The following is a 15,540-nucleotide window of genomic DNA, read 5'->3' as shown; positions in this document are numbered from 1 at the left end:
GTGCCAGTATCAAATCCTGCATTGGACTCCCTGCATGAAGCCTGCTTCTCTTCTCCCTTTGCCTATGTCTCTGCCCCTCTGTGTGTGTGTGTCTCATGAATAAATAAATAAAATCTTTTTTAAAAAGTAGGACCCAAAAATGTACAGATTTTTTCCACATTCTTTGATATTTACCAAATGCCAATGTTAAGCTCACTTTGGCTAATGGCAGTGCACTGAACGCATGAATTTACTTTTGCTTCCTTTCGACAGCTCTATTAAAAAAAGAGTAAATTTTCCCAAATGTCATAATCCCACAATAAAAGGCAACAAAATAGGAAAGGAGACAAGACCAAAAAAAAATTGAAACCTGGAAAATAGAATCTGAAACAGATTTAGCAGACAGAAAGACAGACACATGATCTACATTGGGGATTCCCCACAAAAAAAAAAATTGAAGGCACCAACTGTATTTGCAGCAGTGAATGAAGACAAGGCTGAAAACAGACTCTTCAAGATGTAGTTAGTCCTGTTCCTCTACATAATACCCTCTTTTCTACCATGTTATAAAACTACAAAGTTTATTCTTTACAGAAGTTACTATCTTAGGGCTGGGGGAGAGGTTGAAGGAGGGACACCATACTAACAACAGAGTGATAAGAGAACTTACACATACTTAGTCCTGAGACTCTGATCTAACTCCACTTCTTCACTCAGCTTTCAGATATGGCAGCTAGGTCTCTCCTCTCTAGACAAGAAACTGGAAGGTCCTTCTTCAGGGAATCTGACCAATTCCAGGAGAGTAACCTGAAGTTACTGACAGCAGAGACTCCTCAAAGAACAGCCCTTTCAAATCACACTAAAGCAAAGCTCAGAGTGGATACACACACAGATTTCCAATTATTTTCATGGTACCTACTCTTAATTCTGGGCAAACAAACCTAGGTTCCCCACGTTCAAACTACCTGAAAAAATTTCTAATATAAAAGGTAGAGAACAAATTAAACAAAATAAGCAACTTAAAAAAAAAAAAAAGAATATGCAGAGAAAACAGAAAAAGTTATACTGGTATCCTCAGAGAGATAAGAGAAGTAATTGCTTTCATGAATCAAGAACAGAAATTCTATTTTGAGAGAGAAATTAAGCAAAGGCATTCTCTTTAGATGAGATCAGGGAAGAAGAGTGGGGCAGAGAGAACCAGGGAGGCCTTGTTAAACTGGGTGATTAGGAATTCCAGAAACTGTAGATTAATGGCTGGGGGTAGCTAGATCCCATCCTCTACACCCTGCTACCCCACGGCAGGGCCAATGAAGGAACAGTAGTTGTGTGGCAGGATAGGAAATGAAATGGAATCAAAGATGAAACCCAAAATAGGCAACATATTCCTACAAAGGGAGTAGATACTGCAGAACATGGAAACAATCTAAAAGGGAAGAGGACTCCACAGCCTCTGAGTGGGGGTGAGTGCAAAATAATACCTATTGAATCATTAAGAGATTAAAAGGGTTTTGTTAATATAAGTACTTGAGAATCTCAGAAATAACAGCAAATATCTTATAAAAACCCTTCTAGAAGGGAGAGAGCTGAGGGAGAAGTAAAACAGTAGCTAGGAAGGCAAACCAAATTGATGAGGGTGACGTAGAAGAGCCAGGATGTAAAGGTTTAGATTCTAGGAAGGATTCAAAGAGAGCAGATGGCAAAAACTGCTATAACAAGGTATCAGTACAACTTCTCAAGGTGAGCACATCATTTTTAAAAGCAAAGCCTGATGCACTCTGGGAAATCCCAAAGGACAGAAAACTGCAGAGCCAGAATTCTCTCTGATTCTGAAGTTCACAGAGGGCCATAACTTAACCATAGAGAAGGGAGCCCTGCAGCTTTCTCAGTAAGCACATGAAAGATTGCCTATTCACTCAAGATTGAATTAATCTCTTGACAGTTCAAAAGAAATAGTTCTCAAGAGATGGAAGTCCATTTGGGTAGGGACAATATTTGTGTATGACACATTTACTAACAGATCCCTGACCGGTTGGATTATTAGAAGCTGTGCTAGCTTATATCAACATCACAAAGCATTCCTCACACCCATTTCACCATTACAAGTTATTCTGGTTTGATCTTGGGCCTTCTCTCAGTTTCCTCATCTGTAAGATGGGGACAATAGAACACTCATGGATATTCTGTGAAGATAAACATAAAACATTTAGAATAAGTCTGGCACATGGTAAGCATTCCATGTTTGCCCACATTGTCATGATCAATATTCTCCTATTACATAGTGATATAATCTACTTTGGGCCTTTGTCAACCTCAATGTGTAAAAAGATCAGAGTCATGTAATAAAGGAAAAGTATAAACCTGTAAACCCACAAGAAACCCAGCGGTAGGTTATGAACCTAAAAGAGACTGGGTTTTACCTCTGTTTCTCATTGTCTGAAATAGCATCTGACACTCACACGAGAGTCAGTGAACCCATATTAAATGAGAAACTAAGAATTATCATTACTAGAGAAGCAATTCAAACCTCATGTCCAATAATTAATGTTCTAATACTGCCAGTTTCCTTATAATTATTACATATGGTAGGGAATAATTTTCGACATTACTTTTTTCTTTTCTGCACAAATAAGCTACAAACACATTTTCCTCATACAAAATTTAATGTGTTGTTTCAGAAAACTCTTAAATGTACATAATTACAATTTTAAAAATTAAAATTATGTTGTTCTTAATATTAGTATGCAAGATAGCACTTACTCTAAGGCTAAGGAAAATAATCATAGTTTAGGTAATTTAAAAAATGAAGCAATGAAAATTTTACAATTATACTCATTCTCATTCAATACTATTTTTTTCTTTTGGGAGATAGAAAAATATGTATCTGCCAACAGCTCTCTTAAGTGAACAATATATGACATGAAAATAGAATGTGCTATTCTTCTGATTAGTGACCAAACATATTGCAATAGTTCATACTGTATCAAAGAAGATGTAAGTCCACTAATGTCCATTCTCAGAGTAATATTATAAGTAACTGGTTCTGGCTGGATATTGACCAACAAGAAAACACATTAACTATCAAATATCTGACCCCCGTTTTTTTACAAATACATGCTTAATACCACCTTAAAGAAAAAGTGTATTTATATATTTTTTAAAAAGTGTATTTATAAAATGTGCAAGTATATTTGATGTTCTTTTCCTATAGCAAACAATAAATAAGTCTCCAAGCCTTTCAAAGTTTTGTGAAGAACTGCAAAATATTCAATTGTCCTTCTAGATCACCATCCCAAGGAAACTTAATGGGCTAGAGTGAGTCCTTAATCATTTGGAATAACAAAAAATACAGTGCTAGGATTAGAATGGCATAAAACATATGTTGTGTAGAAATGCAATATGTTCATTATTCCATTGATTTTATTTCCCTCATAGAAAAAATAAAACACTTTCCATAGGTCTCTGTCAGCTAGATTATTAATTTTTGTTTTAAATTCTGGGATAGTTTCCACTAGTCTTAAAAATGCTTGCCTTTGCCTCTGCATATTCCCTGGGAAGAGGGATAAGAATTTTTTTTTTCCTTATAGAACTTCCTTGACATTATACTTAGCAGAGGTGATTTTTCCTATCAAGTTCTTTGATGTTCCTTCATCACATGCTTTCTTCAGATACTCTGTGTTTACATTTTTCCTTTTCAATTGTGTGGAGCCCAGTGGTATCACAGAGCTACAGGAAATCTTTCCATTGCTACCTCATTTTCAATTATTTTTATTTAATCTCAGAGTCAGAAAGTTTTCTCATTGAAAAACACTTCTCATTTTTAGTGGGAGCTGTTACAGACTGGTGAACACATTTAAATGTAGGTAATGCTGAGGAGGATTCCACTTCATTTTCTGTATTTCTTGCAGTAGTAATACATCTCAGGATTCCTTAGGTCTCCTCTGTTTATGATGTGATAGGAGAATACTTCAGGCTTTTTCTGCAGGATCCCCCCAACACCACCAATGGATTGGAGAAAAGAATTCAGCAGCAGGGGGCTCTACAGGCAAGGCCTCACATTATACAAGAGGGAACAGGAAATGCATACTGCATCCTATGAAATGCTGTCACCCACTTCCTCTGATTTCTGGTGTGAGAAATGCCAAAAGGTTTGACCTTGACTTTCTCCCACGATCTACATGGCAGAGTTAAGCATGGTTGGGCTGTCAGGGCACAAAGGTGGTAGAAAGATCAGCAGGAGGCTCCAAATGACTTCAAAGGGTCCTCAGTGCTAAAAGCGAGGCTAAGTCTGTTTCAAAATATAAGTCTAATTTGTAACCTCATTTAGATCTAGAAAGACCATTATCCATAAAGAGCAGTGCAACTTAAGAAATCAGGATTTTCTCTGTGCTGTTTTTCTGCTCTTTCAATGAAATGAAAGTATTCAATGAATAATTAACCTTGACTGGGCTTAAGCAAAAAGAAATAGGACATGCTGATGCTTCTGTTAACACCAGGTTCCCACTCCTCCTAACCAATAATCAGGGCTATTAACATTCTTTTGTGTGAAGGGTGGTGGTTTTACATTTATTGAGAAATATTAAAACTAGTAACTGAAAAATTAGGTGAAATTAGATGCCTAACCTAAGGACCATTCCAAGAATAGCTAACTGGAAAATAGGAACTACTCTAGATTAGAAAACAATAAAACTATAAGGAGAGAAATATTTTGAGTAAAGCTTGGAAAAGTATTTCAAGCTACAATTATCATAATGGACAGACACAAAGCAAGGGAAATAGATCAGATCCAGTCATCTTTCTAAAAGCCAAGATGGCTAATTTTTTTTAAGATTTATTTATTTATTTATTTATTTATTTATTTATTTATTTATTTATTTTAGACAGAGAGAGAGAGAGAGAGAGAGAGAGGCAGAGACACAGGCAGAGGGAGAAGCAGGCTCCATGCCTGACGAGGGACTCGATTCCGGGACTCAAGCCAGGCGCCAAACCGCTGAGCCACCCAGGGATCCCCCAAGATGGCTAATTTAGTGCTGACATATGAGACACTTAGGAGGAATCAAGTTGCCATCAGATTTAGCTACAAAAACTGGGTTTGTTAGCTCTGCCATTTAGCACCTCTTGGGTTAATTTTTCTTTCCAATAAAGTGGAAATAATGGACATATCTTGCCAGAATTTTTGTGAAGATTTAAAAAATATTTTTAAAGCACCCTATGAATTGCACAAATATGCAGAGCCAGGAATACAGTGTTTACTGATAGGATAAATGACAAACACAAACCTTATATCTGTAGTTACTTGTAACCTGATGACAATCACAGGTAAAAGAGCATTAAATTATGTACTATTCATTATTACTTGTAGCCCAATGACAATCACAGGTAGAAAAACACTAAATTATGTACTACTCATATCTGTTTCTGGCTTAATTTCACATGTATAATGATTACCCTTTAGAAAAACCCAAGTTTTTAGATCATTCTTTCTGTTTTGTACTCTTTCCTGTACATACTACATCACATACCAAAGCAGAACAAGTGTGAATGCAAAACCAGTGTCTTGAAGTTCAACTCCAGATCTACCACCTTATATTTCTGTGATGTCAAGCCAAATAACTTCTTTGAAGTTGAAATTTTTCATCTGAGAAATATAACCATGTATACCTCACAAGGTTGTGAAGTTCTAACTTACGGCTTCTGTAAAGTACCCAGAAGAGTATTTGGCACAGCCATAGGTTCTTTAGTATCTATTTTTAAAATGATTTCCAGATCCCTTCACTGATCTTACACAGAATATTTCCAGGTATGAGTAGTTTGAGATAGAATGGATTTTTTTTTTTTTTTAGATTTTATTTATTTATTCTCTAGAAACACACAGAGAGAGAGATTGGCAGAGACACAGGTAGAGGGAAAAGCAGGCTCCATGCAGGGAGCCTGATATGGGACTGGATCCCAGGTCTCCAGGATCACACCCTGGGCTGAATTCAGGCTGCACTAAACCACTGAGCCACCCGGGCTGCTCTAAGATAGAGTGGATTCTAACCTCAAAGTATCCTCAGGCAAACTATCAGAGCCAACTCATTCCCTCCAAAATTGACTTTCAAGATCTTTCCTTCTTTAACAACTCTTCTGCTTACTTGTGATCAAAGAAATTATTACTCTGTCGCTCACAGTCCAGAGGAGCCAGAAAGAGAACTCCATTTAAAAGTCACATCTGAACCACTGTCCATTCCTCAACACATAGATTGCCTTTCTCAGCTGGATTCCATTCCATTCCTTCTATTAGCCATTGGTGACCATCCTATCACCCAGGAACACTCTCTTCATTATTGTCTCTTAGTTGCACTTTCAGTGCTCCCTTTCCCCTCTACACCTACAGAAAGCATATTGTTGAAGGTTAAAGTCAAGTTCTATCTGTTCCCATGAAGCCTTCTTGGTTACTTGGCCCCATGTTGACTCTTCTGACTCTGAATTCTTAACAGTGCTTATTTCCTGTACCAATAACTTTGTACTTCCCTCACATAATAATTTAACCATAATTATTCAGGGCAGAGTTGTAGATTTTATGCACTTTATCTTCTGAGATGGTCTAAAATTGTGCTGTGGATAGGATCCTCTATTTTCTGAGTCATATAAATGAATCAGACACAAAAACATATTTTATTGAAAACATCCCAAAGCACTGTAAGTTCAACAATGATAATTTTGTTCTCTGTGCCAATGCTCATATTTCATTATCCCAGGGAGACAAATTAATTACATTTCCTTTTTTTATTATGCATTTTTCCCCACTTAGCCACAAGGTGGTCTTTAGTTGCTTTGCTAGCCACTATGATGGTTATAAAAAACGTCAGCAAGTGCTGGCAGGAATCCACATGCTGAAGAGGCCAAAGGATCAGATATAGCTCCTTGCTGGCAATTGTACAAATACTCTTACCATCCACAATATTTATTCTGTTTTCTAAAACGAGACTTCTCTCATTCCCAAGACTGTAAATCTAACCATTATTTTCCCTAAAACAAAGTACCACTAAACAAGAAGGGAAAAAATGCAGTAATGAGAAGATGAAATGATAAGTGCATGAAATTTTCAGCATCATCTAGGTCAAGATACGGACAAATTCTAGAAGTGACAGAAGGCAGAGTCAGTATGTAATGGGTAAAAAAATGTAGGCTTACACCTGACAATCACTGTCTTTTGGACAATTTTTGAAAATCATGGGCTCTTCCTAAATATATGAAACTATCATGAAGATGGTTTTGTCAAAATAGATTATTTCCCCCTCATAGGCAAAACCCTTTGTCACCATTGCACTGCCAGATTTCTTGGACTTCATTACCTGTCTATAAAAGGCAGAGCCATTACCTAGTTAGGGTAACGGGAACTACAAGAAGCCACACCAAGTTCTGTGTGTAGAAGTGGCTCTGTCTGTGAAGGTTCTCCCAAGTATCAGACATAGTAGTATCCAGATTATATTACACCAGCAGGGAAAAGAGTTTCTCTAACATAATCATTAAATATTTCTGATCTTTCCCACAACTTCTGCTCAGTCTCCAGTTACAAAAGGAATTACTCAGGCAAGTTTCATAAAAATGATATTGTTATTAAGAAAAGAGTTGAAGATTAAAGAAGTGTTAAATGGTAGAAAGATCCTAAGTCATTTCACCAGCATTTTTTGGCAAAGTGGGATGGATCATCCCTAAGAACTTCCTACATGATAGGACACAAAATTTAACAGCTCCATGTTTATATCCTGGAGTTGGGGGGAAGAGGGGAGTCCTTCTGACATTTGCTGAGTACCTGAAGAATTGTCACCCACTGCAATCTTCTAGATAAACATTCTAAAGAAAGAGCCTTCCCACAAAAAACAATTTCCTTAACCTCAAGCTACAGAGGAGTTTTACCTTTAGTTGCCTTATTTCAACTACAGAGAAAACTTGCAGTTTCTAGATTATTCCAGGGCTTCTGACTTGTCTGTCAATTCTCATAGCCAGTATTGCACTTCCACCTCCCACAGTCCAAATCAGGAATGATAAGTTATTATGAAAGACAACTTAGTGCTAGGGGGAGATGACAACCAGCTGTCCTCAATGCACAAACAACATGTAGTCCAAAGCCAAGCATTTGAAATTTTAAAATTACAAAATCTCTGGAATAAACAGTAAAGGAAGGCCTCAATTTATGTTCATAAGCTTCATTTCCAATAAGTTCAAAATTCTGAAAAGGTGAACAGATCTATAGAATGGACTTTTGTCATTTTGCTTAAGATACATGAAATATTTTAAATTATTGATTATAGGAACAAGAAGTTTCTTGATATATATCTCCCAAGTAAGCTTGTGAATAAGTGTTCTAAAAGCTATTTTTTTTTTCCCATGGGCAAAATTAGAGATGTCATTCAGCCAAAGATGTTAAGGGATTTGATGGTAATTCAGCCACAGAACTCCCTTTCACTGAACATATACTCTGAAACTGCATTTCTGAAAAGTGAGCCAGACAAGAAGATATTCATTCTCATCTGGGTATCTGTGATAATGATGACTATGCAGCAAAGAAAGTCTGGGAGATGCTTTGATGTCTGTGAGACAAGAAGAAGATTTGAAATAGATAAGAGGTAGGGGAAAAGCAGCTCAGTAATGATTTAAAATTAAGAGGAAACTGATGGTCATGTGGGAAGTTCTCAGCAGGGCCCAGGGAACAAGAATGTAAAAAATCTGCCCCTAAATCTGCTGCTTAAAACAGTTAATTTGTGGTTGTGATTACTATTAAATTATCATCATCCTGTTACCACTTTTATTATTTTTATTTATTTGAGAGAGAGAGAGAGCACAGAGGGAGAGTGAGAGAGACAAGCCAACTCCCCAATGAACAGAGAGCCAGATGTGGGACCCTATCCCAGGACCCTGAGATTAGGGCCAGAGCCACAGGCAGATGCTTAAGGGACTGAGTCATCCAAGTACCCCCATTACTACTACTTTTGAGGCAGGAATTTATGGTTTCTTTCTAGAAATAAGGTAGGAATTCTATCTGACATGTACCTCAGGTGATAACTTTGGCACCTGTATGTGTAGTTGGCTAGTCTGGGTGCACTATCTAAGTGCCACAGCAGTATACTAGGAAACACAGGTGTTCCCAGTCCTGATAGATTTCATATTAACTAGAGAAATAGAGCCCTTTCAGATTCTGGGTTTTTTGTTTGTTTTTTGTTTTTTACTTACATGGGAATTTTAACAAACAAGGAAGTAAATGTTAACAGAAGAAATGGTAGGGTAAAAAAATTCATCTGATAATGGGTCTATGAGCATTTCTAATTCCCTATTTGGGATATCAATTAGTCATGTTATTAAATGCCTATTTTTAGTGTGAATAGGTTTTTATACTCAAATATGTAAATTATATAGTCAAATACATAACAAACCTAGGCTAAACCTAGGGTTAAATTCAGCTCATCCTTTCTGGTCACTCTCACCAAAAGACACTCACTATGAGTTCCCTAGTTGGTGGGGCTTAGGAAGATTTTTAGAGATCTAAATAAGCATAGTGGAATTTTTCAATTTCACTTGCTCACAGCCAGATAGACACAATCATAAAATAATATGTAAGATACTAAATAGCACTGACAAAAATAGAAGGAAAAATATATACAGATGTTTACTTTAAGAAGTGAACAGTAAAAGAAATAATTCAGGTTTCCAACTAAGTAATCATCAAGAGAAAACTGCCATACCATTGAGATTTTACAAAGGACAACACAAAATGTGTTGAGAGATAATAATAGAAATTAAGCTATACGAAGCAAAGATATTCTTTAGAATGAAGGGAAAATAATGTGCTCCAATGGTCTTTAGGAACAATTCAAATAAAGCCCTGTGATTTGAGAAAAGAATAGAAAGAAAACAAGTAAAAGGCCTCAATTTTCTCCCAGTCCCTTTTTCCCATTTGGACAATATAGTTTGCATCATGGACCATCACAGTATCTATCCCTGTTTAAATAGGAGTGCTTGCAATAAAAAACAAAAACAAAAAAGGAGCATCCTAATCTCTTCATTTGCTAAATTATTTAAAATTATATCAGTTGATCAACTTTAATTTCACTTTCTCATTTTTTCAAGAATTTGATATCAAATATATTTGTATTTTAATGACAATCCCATTTGAAATATGCATAATTTAGCCAAGTAAAATTTTAAGTCCAGAATCAAATTTTATTTCTATAAAACAAGGGCCTTTATAGAGCTGTTGAAAGAGTCAGAGATAATATATGCTGCCAGACATGTTATACGTGTCTGATAATGGTTAGTTCCCACATATTACTCATGTGTGAACATTTTTTTATGAGAGTTCTAAACATATTGTCCTCAATATTCATCAGGTTCTTTTAAAGGTCTGAGGCAAAATAAAAATAGTTTTCAAAATGCTAAGTTACCTACCTTGCTATTCTAGGTCCTTAAAAATAGTTAATAGTTTGGTTTTGAGCACTATTATGTACAAATTTGTTTTAGGTCCTTAAAAATAGTTAATAGCTTGGTTTTGAGCACTATTATGTACAAATTTGTTTTAGGTCCTTAAAAATAGTTAATAGCTTGGTTTTGAGCACTATTATGTACAAATTTGTTTTGGGAAGCTCACAATATTTCTCACTCCAATCATATCATTTAAGACTAAAAGCATTGAAGATGAAAACAATATTTTTCAGGTAAATGTACAAGTTATAATCAATTTTTCAAGAAAAGGCAATGTTCATAGTAGGAGTAAGCACAAGTTAAAGTAATTTTGTAGAGCAAAAAAATAAAAAGAAAGTCAACTAATTTCAACAAATATTTACTAGGCAAAAAGGCAGCTAGAAGTTAGAAGTGTACATAAAGTGTTCTGCTATATATTTCAAGGAGGGACCCTTTCTTATCTGCCCTTGGGGCCAGTGCTAATCAACATTTGGTCAGCAGATAAGAAGCAGACATTATCATGTTTGTAGAGGTCACAAAACAAAAAACTCTTTGGAGAGTCTACAGAACTAAGAAGATCCAAGGTGAGAAGAAGTGTGTTATAAATTTCTGTGAATATGTGATTTCCTTCCCTGAACACCTGGTAAAATAGCATAGTCCACATACTTACATAGAAACAATCATGACGATTAAATGGAAGACTGAAAATACCAAGTGTTCTCTAAGACATAGAACAACTGGAAACCTCTTATATTGCTGGTAGGAACACAAATTAATAAAAACCATTGTGGAAAAAATGCTTTATAGTATATGTAAAACAACTCTAATCCTGCATATACATACCCAACAGAAATGAGTAGTTATAGCCACCAAAAGCATGTATAAGAACATTTATAGTAGCTTTATTTATAAGAGCACAAAATTGAAAGCAGCTCAAATGTTCATTAAAAGTCAGATGGACAAATAATGTGTATTTTTTTCATAGAATAGCATATTACACTGCAATGAAAAAGAACCAGTGATGGAAGTAGCATGGATATGGATATATCTAATAGACCAATGCAGTCAAAGAAGCCAAGTCTTAAAAAGTATATACCACATGATTCCATTTATATGGGAGTCAAAAACAGACAAAGTGATCTATGGTAACAGAAGTCAAGACAGTATATCCTTAGAATACTCTTGGACAGAGGTTGACTGGGAAGGGGAATAAAGTATTTTTCTAGTGATAGAAATGCTATATATTGATCTGGGTGTTATTTGCAATAATATATGAATATGTTAAAAATATATACGAAAGCTTTGTGTATGTATGTATATGACTGTGGTAAAAAGGAATGGTAACTAGGAAAATTAGCTAATGAGTGATCAAATGTATATAAAAAAAATATCTAAATCCTATTGTGCCAATCAGCAATGACCAATATTTTAGTCCTTACATATTGTCTATTTGTGGTGTCCATTCCTCCCCAGATAGTCATCTTTTAAAGACATATGACTGAAATGTCATGCTATAACTGCGAGCCTAGCACAAAGCTGGACAGGCACACTTAGATGTTCAAATCATGTTCTTAATAATCACAACAATGCCCCCTGTCAATTACTATTCTATACCTAGCAAAATAATCAATCTTCCAAAACATCAACTCTATGAAGTATTGTTCTTTATTCCCAGTCTACATATGAGGAAACTGAGATTCAAAGATCTGTCCTGAATAGTAAGTGGAAGATCAGGAACTCAAATGCTGTATGCAAATCCCATGTCCTCTGCCACAGACACTTCATTGTCACAGTACATGGATAATAAAACATTTGCTTAAACTGCCCAGAAGGTCTAGAAAGCTGAGATTTTCATCATCATGGCTCTGTCCTGCATGATTCACTTTGGTGCTTCTGCCAAAATCAGAGGCCATCCATATCAAACAAAATGTCCACAGTTCTATAGGGAACATGTCTTGAGGCCTTACTAAGAGCCAGTGTCTATACTGTTTATAGAGTTGGTCCATAGTTCCACAACCTCCTAAGTGGTCTGCTATCACTTCCCAGGTTACCCTCATACTAAGTCAGTCAGCTGAATATGCTCAGGACTCTTCGTTATTCCCTTAGTGTCATATGTCATCTCCTTTCCAATTATTATTAAATTTATAACGCTAGGGATAGTTTTGACTTATCTAATGCCCCCTTATTCCAAACATTTCTTAATGACCTCTTGCTTTGAACATTTCTTAATCTACTCATAAAAATTCCAAATTTGATTTTTTTAATCACATATAGAAAGACAATTCAAGGTCTCTTAGATAGCTATTGACTATATTTGTACTATGACCCAAGTGTATTTGTGCTTTGATGACAGTGTGGTACCAATCCATGTCCAGAGAGAGAGAGAGAGAGAGAGAGAGCCTCTTTGGAAAAAATTCATGGTCTTATTTTACCAACTGTATTGCAGAACACTGTCAGCCTACAAGTTTTTGACAGTTCTGTATCCTTTTCTCACCTAATTCTACTTGACAGCCAAAAGTAGATGACATTTATAGAACATCAGCACATTTTTAGGTGGCATGGGCAGTTCTTTCCTATGATGATCTGTCAGATTTAATTCACAAATAGGTAGAATGCCCTTTAGTATTGGCAAATTCATATTCATCTTTCACATTCCGAGGACAGTTTTAAAATGAGGTGTCTCATAGGAGCCTTATATCCCATAAAGTGTCCTGGATTAAACCCTTCCTAGAAGGCTGAATCCAGTTGTGAGTGCCTTTAATTTGAGAAAAGAGAGATTAGCTCCCAATGGAGGTAAAATAAGGAAAGCCTTGAGTAATGCAATGAAAGCTTTTGGAGGAACATGGAAGTCACTACAGATCTACAAGAAACCTTTCTGGGTTTCAAATGGATTCCAAAATGTATTTTACCACCTTAAAACCATAGCTTCAGTTTGCTCATCTGCAAATGTATTCAACTGTGTGGCACAAAGACTGACAGTAATGCAAAATTAGATCTCTTTACCTGAGAGGAGTTTCCTCAACTTAGACCCAACATGTCTTCAATCCTTATGTTTCTGTGTTATTCTCTGCAGAGAGAGAAGCCCAGGGGATAACTGATACAGCTTCTGATAGCAGCCATTTGTGAGCTGAACTATACAAACCATCTTATAAGAAGCTGTTCTGACTGAAATGCCATTTAGGGTCCTTGCTTTGTGTAGTTTATTTTTCTAACACTGGGACTAGACATGAACTACTCTATCACACAGAAAACCACATTTTTCTTTGAACTATGGAATTTAGGTGATTTTGTTTCTCAAAGAGATATTACAGAATCATTTTCCTCTGTAGATAATCTAAGTTCTCACTAAAATCTCAGAAGACTTTTTTCCCAGTCAGGAAACCTGATGGCAGTTCTAAATTCTCTGGTTTTACTGGTCTCAAATTCCCTAGAAGATGGTTTTCTTACTCTCTATGGTTACTGTCTGTGCCTTAATGAAAAAGGATGAAAGAGCTTACTGCAGATATTTATAAATATTCAAGTAGTAATTTGGGGGTTTGTTTTGTGACACTTTGTATCTAACTATGGAGTCCTAGCACTGCCACTTAGATGTATAACCTTAAAAAGATCAAGAGGCTCCCAATGCCCCATTTCTGTCTTTTGAGAAATGGACAAAATGTTAATAATAATAGTATCTATTTTATAGGATTATTAGATACTATTATTACTAACGTTTTGTCCATTTCTCAAAAGACAGAATGGCTGCCATTTAGCAAGCATTTAATAAATTCCAGCAACATATTTAACAAGAAATGCATTTAAAATACTTAGCAACTGGTTTTATTCATCTTAAGTGTTTAATATAGGGAATATCATGTAGTTTTGTTTTTCTTTACTTTGCTCCCAACACTAATAGACTCTTAACTTCAGAGGTATTGAAGATCTGACATACAGTAGACACCAAATAAGTTTTTAAGTTAATGATGTAAAAGAAGTGAAAGGACATTTTATTTCAGCTGTTCAAATGTAAAGGCTTTATGATGTCAATGGTTTAAAAAGACTTCTATACTTAATAGTAATGCACGCAATAGAAAGTATCTGCCAGATAGCAAAAGGAACACTTCCCTCAGAAAGTGACAACTAAATAGAAAATTCATGGTTCTCAGCATTTTGTGAGATAGTGCTTAGAAAGTCTTCATTCCAGTAATTTCAGGACTACAAAACCTAGGTATTTTCAAACAAAATATGACAAAGCCTATGTATACTTTGTCAGTTCAAAGGTTAAGACAGCACAGCTGAATTAAAGAATGCACGTGAAGACATCCTATTCTGAAATACATTAACTCTATTGCCAACAAAGTGTTGTAGGTGAGCATTTTCATCAAGACTAACCAAAGGTATCATCATATGAAATTGTCTGATTTATATAAAATTGTTGATAATGATATATACCTATCATTTTCTTTTTAAATGACAGATGCTTGCAGTAAATCTCCTTAGAGTAGCAAACTTACTTTATTTTTTTCCACTGAACTTCAGATGAGACCTCAATTAATATTGTTTTATTCAATGGCCATTCTAACAACTAAAGTTGTGTTCAAAAGGTATACTCTGAAGGTCCTGTCCTCTCAATTCTAATTTTGAGTCTGTAGCTTTACTAGATATCAAGCTCTAGTAGTTTTATATAATTAAATCTATACTGATGAATAGAAAACCTAAAACAAAATGGTTTATAATGGGATATATATTTACCTGAATACTATATTACGTAAGAAAAAAGACAGTATTATCCTTCCTTAACTAATGCCTCCCACCATTATTCCCACTGGCATTCATTCCAGTCCAATATCCATTTTACGAGAGATTGATTTCAGTGGTATCATGATTTCAGTGGTATCATATATATTATCAATTGTTCTGACAACAGCTTTGTAATCCTATAGTCAACATTAGATCTCTTTCACATACTTACCAAATGCTTTCATGAGAATATTCACTATCTATAATGACAAAGCCTAAGTGATGATTTTGTCTTTGATCTCCTTTTATTGTATTTTTTCCCCTCTAAAGGGATTTGTGGAGCTTTTCTTCTCAAGATTTAATTAGTCCAGCTTTTCCTATTTGAGCTATCAGAATTTCTACTGG

At 35.5% G+C, this 15,540-nt stretch overlaps 1 long non-coding RNA gene across 1 annotated transcript in view; it reads right to left on the bottom strand.

Moving 5' to 3' along the window:
• The window catches only part of LOC102152201, a 219,831-nt gene that overhangs the window by 199,132 nt on the left and 5,159 nt on the right, over nt 1-15,540 (bottom strand). The gene's annotated exons all lie outside the window — the stretch shown is intronic.

This window comes from Canis lupus, chromosome 17, assembly GCF_011100685.1.
Source record: "Canis lupus familiaris isolate Mischka breed German Shepherd chromosome 17, alternate assembly UU_Cfam_GSD_1.0, whole genome shotgun sequence".
Classification (NCBI taxonomy): Eukaryota; Metazoa; Chordata; class Mammalia; order Carnivora; family Canidae; genus Canis; species Canis lupus.
This window is presented reverse-complemented; position numbering and strand designations above follow the sequence as displayed.